The sequence below is a fragment of the Podarcis vaucheri genome (genome assembly GCF_965113315.1).
Source record: "Podarcis vaucheri genome assembly, chromosome: 10".
NCBI lineage: Eukaryota > Metazoa > Chordata > Lepidosauria > Squamata > Lacertidae > Podarcis > Podarcis vaucheri.
This window is the reverse complement of record NC_138748.1, coordinates 8,155,551-8,170,016: the sequence shown is the minus strand read 5'-3', so window position 1 is coordinate 8,170,016 and position 14,466 is coordinate 8,155,551. Positions and strand designations below refer to the sequence as shown.

Here is a 14,466-nt window from a genome sequence, read left to right as displayed (position 1 = left end):
TGCACAATATGACTAGCCATCCATGTGCCCTTCCATCTAAAGTATGGTCTCCTTGTGTAAGGTTTATCATATACTGCTGCAAGAGAGATGTGGCTGGCAGCAGAGTTGATCAGAACCCTTGTTTTCCATTGCGGCTGCACGGGCAGAGCAGGAAGAGATGGAAGAAGCATGCATTTGGGCTCTTCAATTATTTCAGTGGGAGTATTGCTGCTTGTACTTCAGCTTTTGCCAGAAGGATTCCAGCACAACCTCATCCCTCATTTGACACAGCTCTGGTGCCTCCCATGCTCAGTCCCTCCATTAGCAGAGTTGTGGCAATTCTGCTACTGTAGCCCTAGGACAGGGGTGACAACACATCTCTTAAAATGCTTTAACCAGCCTTGCCGGATGATAGGATTGTGCTAAGTGAGACATTCCTATGTACACTTTCTTTGGAGTGATTCTTTGGAGTAATTACCATTGGAACTGGTGCCACACATTCCTAAGTACATATATGCATGTAATATTGTTACAATATTCACAGGAACACATTAGTTGTGCAGGGAGGGGACTTAACACTTTCCCTGTGTTGTGGCCCCAATATCCCCCTCCCCAAAGCTGCAATTCCCCTCAGGATGAAGCTGCCCCTAAATATTTAGATTTTCAAGTACTACCAGTAATGTTCATTGTGATTAAATCAATGCCTCTTGCTCCCCAAGGCTTTTCAGTTTAGCAAACATCAAAAGCATAAATAAATATGCATATAGTAAATAAAGTTAACAAATGCTTGCTTCCTGTTTTGTGCCTGTTGCTTTCTCGTTCACCTTAAAAGATCTACCACTATTAAGGAAGACAGTGAGGTTCACAACACCTCTGTCTTTTTACAATTCACCTGAAAGCAGGTTCACTTGATTTTAATTGAACTTGCATGTAAGTGTAGTTCAGGCTGAAGCTTAGACATCTGATTCTCTGTGCCACTCCAGCAGAAAAAAGCAATTGGGTAGTCTTATAGCAAGGCAATTGCTGAGGCAGAAGTTGTGCCTGCAGTGGTGTTTTGAACTCACCCAGGACATTGCACCAGTGCAACAACGTGGATCTGGGCTGCTTCATAGCAACCACCTGGATCGCTGGATACAAGAAGTGTTTCATAGCAAACAAATGCTTAAAGGCAGGCCATGGAGCAGGTGGATAAGAAGAGGAGTATAAAGGGGAAGCAGCTATAACAGACGCTCCCTAATTTTATGGATTCAAAAGAGACCAGAACCAATAAGCACTTTGATGGAAATGGCTTGGCAGGAAAACACTGTGACCATGTTGCAGACCCTGTGGCCTTCCAGAAGTTGCTGGACTCCAACTTCCATCAGCTCCAGCCAGCAAGGGCTATAGTCAGGGACAGCGGGAGCTATAGTGTAGCAACATCTCAGGGGCTAGAGGTTCTCCATGTCACTGTATCCCACCAGGCCACTGTCCAAAATTTGCATTAAAAACTTGTTGGAGAACATTAGGACTGTGCACATATTATAATTGTGTACTCTGAATGAACATAGTGAGGAGGATGAGAGTACACTTTTAGCTGTACACCTGCACAGCTGACCAGACACGATCTATTCCACTCCCCTACATATTGATAGTCTGCACAATCCCAGTTGTATGTCAGAAATGTTATGGAGTTGGAAAAATGAACTGCATTTTCTTGATATTACCTCTAAGAAAGGAAAAAGCTTCACTTATTATCAAACATACAAAGTAGATGACTTCCTAGCACCATTTGGAAATTGAGTGTATTTGCAGATGATTAATGGTTGTAATATAATTTTTATTCCAGACTGTTTGCTAATGTTTGGTATTGAGGAGAGAGAGAGAAAACAATAAAGATAAAAAAGAAGAAGACAAAAGGAAAAAAACACTGTGCTTTTAATGGCCAAGAACAGGGAAGATATACGAGCAGGTTGGGGGAAGGTTCCTTCCTCCCCCAGTCAGGAAAGATGGATGGATATTTAAAAGTTCCATTACTTAGTAATTCATTGTTATTACAGAGAATCCTGGTACTGCAACTGAAGGTCTAGGCATGATGAGATTGAGAATTGCCACTTACTGAGTCACAAAGACTAAGTAGTCTTGCTATATGCTGTTCACATCTGAGGGCTATATGAAGCTGCACATCACTGAGATTATGCAAGGTTCATAATGAGCACTGACGCAACATGGCCTTGACCTTGGGGCAAAAGTCCAGGGCCTCACATCATGGGGCGCCCTCAAAAGAGTAGCAGATTATGGGGGCAGCAGCAAATATGTCCCCCATCAGAACCCAGGCCACCATGGGCATGTCAGGGCAAATTAAGGCTTCTGCAAGTCACTGCAGCAACCTTTCTTCTTATTTTAAAAATGGGGTGGCTGGCCAGCCATATCATGGTTACTGATGCCCTTTTTGTTATCTATCTATCTATCTATCTATCTATCTATCATCTATCTATCATCTATCTATTATGTGTTGTGTTTTTCCACAACAAAATGGTGCTTATTCTCAATAAAAGGCATTTAGCATCAAGGGAGCAGAAACAATCTCAGTTTTATTCCTGTAAGTAATGAGCACATGCTTGGAGTATTTCTGCTTCTGTAACATATAATGAATGTAGAAGCAGCTGTAATGCATGGAATTGTGGTGACTGAGGTAGAGGGGAGAGATAAGAGAAATGCTAAATGTTTCCTTTGCAACTTAAGTTATGCATAAGGCCAGCTAAGGGAAGGCCTGTAAGACCATTTAGTTCAGGGTCTAAAATTATCTTGTTGCACCACTATTTCTGACAGGATGAAGTCTGCCTAAACAGGTGCAGTGGTTTTTGTATTAAGCAGCTTTCACATTGATTTTCATAAAATTTAAAATGAGCACTTAAATTCAAGCTTTCTCCCTTTCTTTAAGAGAAAAATCACCTTACTAACATAAAATTTGACATGTGGGGATGTCCTTATGACACTGGCAGGAAACTTCGACAATAGGACTCAGCTGTATCTTTTATTTATTGCAAGTCCAGTCAAATCCAATCCACCCTTCCATATTGCCAACCAGGGCAGCAGGGCAAAGGCACAGCTTGTTTAGTACCCTGGAGAGCTCACAGCAGTCAGTGCCAAGACTTGGGGAGAGTTCGTGCTTCAGCAGCATGTTGAAGCCTTCTGAGGATTGGCCAACGTGAGCCTCTTACTAGCTCTATTCTCTCTGAGGTGCTACCTGTTCATTAAAAGGGTCATTGTCCAATTCTGTTACGGTTTGATCCTATGGTGGCCAAGCAAGGAGAGATGAATCACAAGGATAGTCTTGGAGTTGGAGGAGTCCAGTAAGGCCACATACTCTGGCCTGGGCCGCCCAGAAATGAGGGACAGGTGGCTTCCTAACTGATGCCTTTCCCTCCAAGTCTCCTAACTGGATGAAGGATTATGGCCAGAGAACCTCACAGGTTATTTCTCTTTCCTTGGACCTCAGCTGGATCCTTAAGATTCTACCTTGCCTTTTCTTACAAGGTGGTTCTCTACCTTCAATCTTCTTCCTGGTCTCTATAATAGTAACAGCTAAGTCAGGCAACATTGGTGTGGGTTGCCTTTGTAATGTATTACTGATCCTTTTAACTCTGCATATTTTGATAACAGCACATCAAACCTCAAATGCCATGATTTTACTCTTAAACCATATTATTCTTTTGCAAATAAATATTGCAGTTGCAACCCTGATGTGATTGTTGCTGGCTCTTTGGAACAGGCACATGGATATTGGTTTCTATTGATCATTACTAAATCCCCACATGTAAGCAATCGCATCACAGCCAGGGCAGTCCTTTTCTAGCACACAATTGCCTCCTTTACTGGAGATCTCAAGAGTAGTACTGTTATTTTCCCCAAATTAGCTTTTATGTTAATGCAGATGAAAGATATGGGCTCATGTGCCTGTGAGCACTGGTACACAAACAGATCTGGGAACATCCCAGAAATCACCATGGGGACAACATGAGCTTTGCAGTTCTCCTATTTCAACTTTGATGGAATGGAAGCCAAGATGTAAATTGGGAGTGTACAGTAATCTACTGCTTGTGCTTGGTAACATGCAATACAAAGAATGTGGAGTCAGGCAAATTGCAGTAGTTCTCAAAGATACCACAAACTTACTTATTTTTCATTTTTGCATCAGCATTAAGAAATAATTATCATACTGGTGAACAGCAAAAAAGAACAACAGAATTACATTAATCAGACAAATGCCAAATGCAACATAAATCAGTAGATGAGTTGAATACTGCCTCTCCATATCCCACCCAATATCCTAAGAGAGTACCAAGCTTTGATAACCACCCAACTGACATTTGACCATGTTAAAGAAAACCAAGCCTTATGAGCAACGGTTGGAGGAGCTGGGTATGTTTAGCCTGGAAAAGAGGAGACTGAAAGGAGATATGGTAGCCATCTTCAGATATCTTAAGGGCTGCCACATGGAAAAGGGAGCGTGCTTGTTTTCTCCTGCTCTGGAGGGTAGGTCTCGAACCAATGGCTTCAAGTTACAAGAAAGGAGATTCTGAGTAAACATTCGGAAAATAATTATGACAGTAAGAGCTGTTTGGCAGTGGAATAGACTCCCACAAGAGATGGTGGACTCTCCTTCCTTGGAGATTTTTAAGCAAAGGTTGGATGGCCATCAGCCATGGATGCTTTAGCTGAGATTCCTGCATTGCAAGGGGTTGGAGTAGATGGCCCTTGGGTCCCTTCCAACTCTATGATTCTATGATGCAAGGTCCCAATCTCTCAGAAGTGGACTATTTGCTTGGGCTTCATTTGAAGTAAATGGACTGTTTCCCAGCATCTCATGGTCATAATTTGCTTGGATTGGATTTTGGCTGCTAGATCCAAGATTAAGCATGGTGCTTAAGCATGGTACCTGATGTGCCTCAAGGCTAGTATATTTTCTTCTTTGGTTGTGGTATTTGTATTCGATTTATATTTTATTGCTTAAAACTCCATTGTGCAGTATTTAACATAGAAACATTTCCATTGTCACATATTACCAAGGATGACCTATAATTATGATGCCAAAATTTTAAACTGGACTCTTAATCTCAGGGTTGTGGGTTCGAGCCTCACATAGGCCAAAATGATTCCTGCATATCAGGGGGTCGGACTAGATGACCCCTGTGGTCCCAATTCTATGATTTAAGATAATCCCACAATAATGAATACAAAATTCATAAACAACGTATCAATAAAGTTACATTACTTCTATAAATGCTTGCTTGGATATATGGATGAAAAAAATTAGTAACAAATATTGTAATCAGTAAAGTGCTTTCAAAGAGAATCTGGGTGGTCTTTTGCATTTCCAATTAGCCCAGTTAATTACATTTAAATTTGGGCACAATTTTTCCATGGAATCACTCCTTTAAGTGTAGTGTTTCCTGTGAATTGTTAATGAAGTTGCTCCATAGGGCAAGACAAAAAAAGCTGGACAGAAGCAAATGAGGTCCTTAAAGGCAGGAAATGTCTAAAGAGAGAGTTGTAAGTCACTGATGCATACTAAGAGATACCTCGTTTTGCTTGTTGATATGAATCTTAAAGCATGATGCCCCAGGGAAGTCTAATGTTTAATTATGAATATCCATTTATGCACTGCAGGAGAAAAAGTTTCCTTCTATGGCCTGTCTTATGAACAGCAGCTTTACCGCACATTCTGAAGAACTGAGAGCCAAACTAGACAAGACATCATTCATGCAATTAGCAACTGCATGAATGGTTTTTAAGAAGTAAATACAAAGCACGGAGAAGTCCAATCTAGACTGGGAACCTGATGTGAAGGTATTTGGGGGGGACACGACTTTAACCCTTTGTTCACCTCAATGCAATCCCAGTTCACTTTGGGGTGTCTGCACCAGCTATTTGCACTGGGGGAAAATGCTTCCTTTAGCATGAATGGGAAGTTTTATTCGAGAGAAAATAACAGAGATGTGGGGTCCCTGATTCAGATTGGGACCACACCAGCAGGCAAAGAGTTAACATTTCTACCCCCATGCCAGGGTCTTGATCCGGATTGTGATCCCTACTTCTGATATCTCTTTTAAAAGCCATCCATGCAGTTGTTACTTAAATAGTTAATGGCATGAATTGTATCTTGCCTTGTTTAGCTGGGAGTAAAGCTATTCCCTTTTACTGTTTTTGATGTTATGCAATTGTTCTTAACCTTAAACAGATACTTAAGAAAAACCACTTGGATTTTATTATTAATCTTCCTTTTTATTCTGGTAATAAATAAAGTGGAGCTGCTATGAGTGATCATTCGAGGAACAAATTACAATTACATCAAATTACAGTGTTATATTCTAGAGTCCTGTGCACTGTTTGGAAAGAAGGGAGTTCTCAATCTCTTTCAAGGACTGGAGTGTGTAGAAAAATAAGGATTTTGGTTAAATTGTCTACTAGATTTTCGTGTTGCTTTCAGGAGAGGAAAAAATAGCTTTCTACCCACCGTAGTTCAATAGTTGTTCCCATTCCAGCTCCTGTCTTGAGCTTCATAAACATTTCCCCCTAATGCTGGAATCTTATCCCTGCACCATGTTTCCCCAGGCTTCCAAACTGCTCTTAAAAAGTCTTGCATTTTAAAAGCACTACAGGGTATTTGCACAAGAAGTGTTTAAAAGCAAAGAAACATAGAGAAAACAAAACAAAAACAGCAGGCAAACTCCAGGAGACCCTTTAGACATCTTGTCAGTGCAAAGGTCAGAGGAGGGGTTTAAAAGTGAAGGGGAGGTCTGTGTGCACTTGAGCTGTTGCTTCAAAGACATCTCACAACAAAACCTGTTCCGCTGACTTGCGTCCGCACAGCTACCATTTGGGAAGGGTCAGGTATTTTAGGGCACCATGTGGAACACCAAATGATCTTCCCTACAAGCTCATTTGAATGGGAAATCAATTGTAGATAAAAGAAAGGAACATGCCTCCCGCTGGCACTGCGTGGAGGGAAAGGAAATAGACTTCTGTAGCTGCGTTTGTGTTGGCACTGAAACATTTTGTTCTTGGGATCTACGATTTAAAAAAGCAGAAACTATCATGACTGATTACTGCATATCCAGGAAGCATTAGCCTGCATAGCATAACATTCTTGAAATGTTCCTCTGTAAACTACTGAAATTGCTTCGTGCCCCCGGCTTACTTTGTGACAAATCAAATGGGCTCCAGGACCCTCACACCAGAGACACATGCCAGAAACCAAACAGATGGTAAGCTAGGAAAAATTACCCTCAGCATTCTCATTAGAACAGTTGGGAAAATTTTAATAGGCCCCCATTTGCCTTGTGCTGTATCTAATACCCTTTGAACTGCCACTTTTTTGTTACAAGTCAACAACCGCAATGTATATTTTAATAGGGATTATCAAACACAATTTGCCCAGAAGATGTACCAGCCCTCCACTGCTAATTAGCCAAGTTTAAATAATCACTGAGTTCTGGAATAATTGGAAAGAAATCCTGTTTTTCTTGCCAGTGCATAATTACTAATTAACAGGGAGATAAAATATCTGTATAGCGTCATATCTGGGAGAATCTGTTAACAGTTAATTAAATTGTTAATGGGGGCCAAATTGACATTGGTCAGCAAAGTTTACATTTCAGTTTTACTATGTATAATCAACTTTCCTGAATCAGAAGGAGCCATGTTGACAGTGAAACCTGTAGAGATAAAAGTTGATGGCCCTGTCAAGTTTTGTTTAATAGACTTGAGGGGAAAATGTAACCCTTGATAATTCCGAGTTCTTCACTGTGTCCTGCTGTATATGTTATGTTCAAGAATGATAAAACCAAAATCTATACTTTTAACCATAAAAATTAGTTGTTAACAAACTTTTCCAATCCAGAAAAAATATTATAAAAATGGAACCTGTAATGTCCTGTTCATGTTTCACTTGCAATAAATTTAGATAAATTGTTTTTAAACGAAGTCATACTATTTAACTGCATTCAACGTAACCCAAATATCCTTGGTAATATTTAGCACAAACATTTAGAAATTGCTGGTAGTCATCTAATTATTATTTTTGTACAGGCAGATATGTTGTTTCAATAATACATTTATTAACAAAGTAAATAAAAGTACAAGCCTAATCCTCTAAAGAGTTCATTATATTTTATTTATGAAACTCTATCCACTGTAGTGCAAATGCTGATTTGCTCTATAGCAGCTGAAGTGGTCTGGATATGGCCTCGATATTATCTTGATCCTAGATCTTCTGCTTCAATAATCAATATTTTATTGACCTCAGTGCAGTACCTCATAGAACTGTGTCCTAAAATGACAATACTAATACTAATACTCTGCTGTGGGCATGGGGACAAGACACTGCTCAGGACAGAACAATGTGTTTAAAAAGAACATCAGCTGCAATGTGCAGAGCTCCCTTTCCCCATTATAACATCTATCAGAACTTAGTTTGCAACCTGGCATCATTGCACCATGTGCCCATTCTGCATGTTAGCTGTTGCTGACTACAAACTGGGAAAACACATAAGGATGTCAGGATATGTGATGAGTTCTGATAGGTGCTATTGAGCAAGTGGTCTGCTGTCTCATGACATGTGACCTCCAGATGCTGTATGTTCTCCATGAGGTGTGATAGATATGCACAATAGCCAGTTGTTACGCACATTAGCCACTCAACTTACACATCCCCTAACATATGAAATTGAACCAAGAGAATGAAACAAAATGAAATGGCAGGCTCCTTTAAGCTGTCTGAGGGGGAGCTACTCCTCCACAGCTTAAAGGGCCATGGATGGGGGAAGGGATTAAATTTGGAGGACCCACTTTCTCTGAGACCAACATCTGACTTCCTCACTCCATTCCCCAGTGAAAGTATCATGAGACTTAGCTTTCTGCAGTACTAGTAATATAATGATTACCATAATATAATGGAAGCAGTGGGAATGATCAACAAATTCTGATGTGTAGCCCCTTGCAAATATTTGTGTGCAATTCATCAACAGTTTAATTAAGTATTCCAACTCTGAACTTAGCTATTTGGAACTACATGCTCAGTAGTTTTTGTTTAGACATGACATAGGACATACAGTAGTAAAAAGCAGCTTTCTACATATGTCTTAGTTAGTGTTACTAATTCTTAGTGAAACTTATGAATATATATTCAGTTTTAGTATGGACATAGATTATGGAAATAGATATTTTGCATCACACAGAGTTACCAAACACACAGTAATATTAGAATTCAACATAGCATATTGTTCTGAACTCTAAGTTTTGCTCTTCTAATAGTTTTGCTCTTCTGCTCTCTACCTATATGTGTGTCTTCAGCTAAATAGCAAACACAAATGCATTGTGGCATTACGGACATACTGCAGTCACATGGAATCACGGTCACTCTGATGCTTCCTGACTTGCTATCAAAAGAACATAATTATCATTACAATGAATCTATAAGTACTGACAACATTAGCTGCTGGATAAAGAATATGAGTTGTAATGAAGTCTACATTAGATGAAAACAGGCCCTTTGGCCTTGAGCTAGTGGAACTAATCCTTTAGCATAAATATCCAGAAAGCTGGGTTGGGAAACAACTAAGTTTCTTTTGGAGCCTCCTATACTATATGCATTATTTTATTTTATTTTTAAAAAGGCCCTGTGTTTCTTCTTGACTCATTAAATAAAATCCTTTAAGGTCATTATTTTATCTTTTTAAAAAACTTCCCTCTTTCTGCATTCAACTAAATTGGGATTTTGCACCACCCAGTACCTTAGAAATAGTATCACGATGCAAGTGGACACATTTTTAACATCACACTGCTGGCTAGTGAGCTAGTAAGTTGTAATTCATTTGTATAAAGAGATTGGGATAAACCTTGTCTTGAGAAGGGCATGGATTTTAACAACTTATTACAAAATATCTTCCATTTTAAGCCAGTGAAAGTTCACATCCTCAATCTTGGGAAGTATGGGAGAGAAGCTGTTTTAGCTGATACTTTCTTATACCAGCATCAAAGGCAGACCCACTCTGTTCTCTGTAGTGTGGCTAATGATTTAATTTGCATGCAAATTCCAGATTGAGGCTTCAGATTTTTATTAAATGAAGTGTAAAAGTATTTTTAAAGCACAAAATACCCTTAACTTGAGACATGATTCTAGGAAACATAATCTTGTGGAGTACAGGAAAGTTAAGAGGTACCCAATATGTTATACAAATCCAGTGGTTGCTCCCAAAACTGACTGCACTGTCTCCTCCAAAAGTTTCAACTTAACTCATCATGACAGACCACTGTGACAAACCCTTTGCACTGCCAGGCAGCAACCAGTGATTGTGACATAAGGGCAGGATGCAGTGATGTCACAATATGAGGTGAGTTGTCTGAGGGTAGACAGTGGGTTAGGGACTGAGTGAGTTAGAGACAGGCTCTGGTGAAAACAGGCTCTGGTGGAGTGAGTGAAGGAGACCAATAGTGGGTCCAACGGTCAAGAAGGAGGTTTCTGTGTGTGCTGTAGAAGGAAATGAGTGGCAGGCGGGGCTCATGAACCTGGGAAGGTAGACCATCTAAGAGAAGGAAAACTCTGGTCCTAAACGTCTGCTGCCTTGCGGGATATCTTTAGGAGGAGAAAAGGCTAAGGAAATTTTCCACTTCCAAATTTTGGACCGAGTGGAGATTTTTCAAAGAAACCCTCTGGAAACATCTTTCTTTCTTTCTTTCTTTCTTTCTTTCTTTCTTTCTTTCTTTCTTTCTTGTTCTTATCAGTGACATTGTCTCCTCTGGTTGTTTCTTTTTTAATGCCGTTGGCATAGTTCAGACATAACAGGAAACCACAGTTTCTCACTATTTGAAAAAGCCACAGCAAGCCAGGGTCTCACATGTTCCCCCTGTACACATCCTCAAGGAGAAAGACTGAAGCATTTGCTTCCGGTTTTAAAGAGGCATCACTTTCCTTTGATGTTCAAATGCAGGAACCTGTAATTTAAGTTCTACTTATTGAGAACAAAGTCACTAAGTATCGGTTCCTGGTTTGCTCACTTAAACTCTAGTTCAAATGTCAAGAAGAAACTATGGTTTGTTTAAAAGCATAAGCTTCTGATATCTTCCTGAGTGCAGAAGAGAGGGAACGATAGTGATAGGGGGAAAGGATAGGGATTTTTGGACACTGTTAAAAATGTTAATGAAAAATCATAACTAGTTTCAGCTTAGCCCTATACATTATTGCTATTTATTATGTTTCTTGACAATGTTGGGATTTTCTCTATTAAAAGGATAGGCATAGCCTCTTTCCTATTTTTATTGGTTTGTTTTGTAAAAGTCAGGTTTTAGCAGAGAAGAGCCCCAAAGTGGAATTTCCACATGTCCTTAAAGGCCCAAGAACTATTTGCATAATTTTAAGAGCAATCCTGTTATTTTTGTGAGACTTGACTTGCGACTTCTAGCATCTGGAGTTGATAAAAGTGATTACGCAGGGGAATAAAGCTGGAATAGGAATACCAAGGAGAAAGAAAGTCCTATTAGCATATTACTAGGGGGTGAGATTAATGAAGGTTAAAAAAATGGCTAAGCTTCTGATCTGCTAATCTGCCTTACAAGAAAAACAATTAAGAAGCCATATCAGACTCGCCATGCTCTCCTTACGTACCTATGTTCCTTTCAGAAATCAATGGGGTAGCACAAATATAACTTCGGGGGAGGAATTTGGCTGTAATTCTTCATGTCTCTTGAGAGCACTTTTTCTCATTAAAGGCAGATTGACAGTGCATAAGCGCAGTCATTTCTATCCATTAATTTCTGCCCCCTGCTTGTGTATGTTGCTTTATTTATTTGAATTCTGAAATTAGCTACATTTGGAATAAACCCTAATATTGCATCAGTCAAGCGTTAACATTATTATTATACCCTTACTGGGGTAAAAGTAAGAGTTACATGACTCAGAGTAATGCTGTAATATATATAGATCAATCAATCAATCAATCAATCAATCAGTCAGTCAGTCAATCAGTCAATCAACAGACTTAATCATCCTTCCTTAGAGGGAAAAGCTCACTAAAGTAGTATCCAATGAAAAAGTTAATAAGCTCAATAAGAGTGTCAGTTTTTATCAGCAACAGTTTATGTAGCAGTTTCCTGGAAGAGAACTAGTTTCTGCAATTGAGCACTGATGCCTAGAGTCATAAGAGCCAACTCCTAGGGGCTGTGGGGGTTTTGGCCCTCAAAATATAATATTTGATGGGGCTCGGCCCCCACAAAGTTGGTGGGCGTTCCCATTCAAATGATGTGTGCACACTGTGTCATGTGATTGATTATGCGGGGTGGGGCTTACCTGGACCCCCACAATATTGTATTCAACTTTGCATCCCTGCCTGGAGTAAGGTAAAGTAAAGGGACCCCTGACCATTAGGTCCAGTTGTGGCCGACTCTGGGGTTGCGGCGTTCATATCACTTTATTGGCCAAGGGAGCCAAGCGTACAGCTTCCGGGTCATGTGGCCAGCATGACCAAGCCGCTTCTGGCAAACCAAAGCAGTGCACGGAAACGCCATTTACCTTGCCGCCGGAGTACCCATTTATCTACTTGCACTTTGATGTGCTTTCGAACTGCTAGGTTGGCAGGAGCAGGGACCGAGCAACAGGAGCTCACCCCGTCGCGGGGATTCAAACCGCTGACCTTCTGATCAGCAAGTCCTAGGCTCTATGGTTTAACCCACAGCACCACCCGCGTACCTGCCTGGAGTAGAGAGATCCAATACTCTTCTTGTAGGGTGTTGCAAGGCATCAGCAGAAGCATGGAGTCTGCTTCTTCAGCTCTGTGCAGTCACACATTTGCTGCATAGATAGCAGTACCTGTCGGAACCATGAGATGGAAAGCCAGCTGGACAGACCCCAGCCAGAGCGTCTCCCTTCTCAGCCTTGCCGCTGCAGAGATCCATCAGTCATCCTCCAAAGTGCGTCTGCGACTCATGCTGGCATGCATGAGCACACGCTACTCAGCAGAGTAAACACACACCAGATCTGGCTCGAGGTGTGGATACTAGGCTACTTTTATTGTACATAAACCAGGACAAAGAAAACATGGCTTCTTTCCTTGTCGTTCTTCTTGGAGAGAGAGAACACAAAAGTAATACAGAGCGGATGTTCCGCTCACGAGACTCCAACAATCTGTGCTGGAATGTAAACAGACATTGACATGTAACAACCCCACATATCTGCAGCAAGGGTGGAATGGAATTCCCAACAGTACCTGGCACAGACCAATGAAGTCACCATTCATACCTAGAATCATAGAATCATAGAATCATAGAGTTGGAAGAGACCACAAGGGCCATCGAGTCCAACCCCCTGCCAAGCAGGAAACACCATCAGAGCACTCCTGACATATGGTTGTCAAGCCTCTGCTTAAAGACCTCCAAAGTAGGAGACTCCACCACACTCCTTGGCAGCAAATTCCACTGTCGAGCAGCTCTTACTGTCAGGAAGTTCTTCCGAATGTTTAGGTGGAATCTTCTTTCTTGTAGTTTGGATCCATTGCTCCGTGTCCGCTTCTCTGGAGCAGCAGAAAACAACCTTTCTCCCTCCTCTATGTGACATCCTTTTATATATTTGAACATGGCTATCATATCACCCCTTAACCTCCTCTTCTGCAGGCTAAACATGCCCAGCTCCCTTAGCCGTTCCTCATAAGGCATCGTTTCCAGGCCTTTGACCATTTTGGTTGCCCTCCTCTGGACACGTTCCAGTTTGTCAGTGTCCTTCTTGAATTGTGGTGCCCAGAACTGGACACAGTACTCCAGGTGTGGTCTGACCAGAGCAGAATACAGTGGCACTATTACTTCCCTTGATCTAGATGCTATACTCCTATTGATGCAGCCCAGAATTGCATTGGCTTTTTTAGCTGCCGCGTCACACTGTTGGCTCATGTCAAGTTTGTGGTCAACCAAGACTCCTAGATCCTTTTCACATGTACTGCTCTCAAGCCATGTGTCCCCCATCTTGTATTTGTGCCTCTCATTTTTTTTTGCCCAAGTGCAATACTTTACATTTCTCCCTGTTAAAATTCATCTTGTTTGTTTTTGCCCAGTTCTCTAATCTGTCAAGGTCGTTTTGAAGTGTGATCCTGTCCTGTGGGGTGTTAGCCACCCCTCCCAGTTTGGTGTCATCTGCAAATTTGATCAGGATGCCCTTGAGTCCATCATCCAAGTCGTTGATAAAGATGTTGAATAAGACCGGGCCCAAGACAGAACCCTGTGGCACCCCACTAGTCACTCTTCTCCAGGATGAAGAGGAACCATTGATGAGCACCCTTTGGGTTCGGGCAGTCAGCCAGTTACAAATCCACTGAGTGGTAGCATAGTCAAGACCGCATTTTACCAGCTTCTTTACAAGAATATCATGGGGCACCTTGTCAAATGCCTTGCTGAAATCAAGGTAGGCTACATCCACTGCGTTCCCTTCATCTACCAGGCTTGTAATTCTGTCAAAAAACGAGA

At 41.1% G+C, this 14,466-nt stretch overlaps 1 protein-coding gene across 3 annotated transcripts in view; it reads left to right on the top strand.

Moving 5' to 3' along the window:
• RELN (reelin) overlaps positions 1–14,466 on the top strand; it is a 296,722-nt gene that overhangs the window by 37,975 nt on the left and 244,281 nt on the right. Inside the window, exon 1 of one of the 3 annotated variants that reach the window (XM_082239383.1) lies at positions 10,382–10,535. The exons of the other annotated variants lie outside the window; for them this stretch is intronic. The gene's annotated coding sequence lies outside the window, so the exon portion shown is untranslated. Of the gene's footprint in view, positions 1–10,381; positions 10,536–14,466 lie in introns of those variants that run through there. 3 annotated transcript variants of the gene reach the window in all.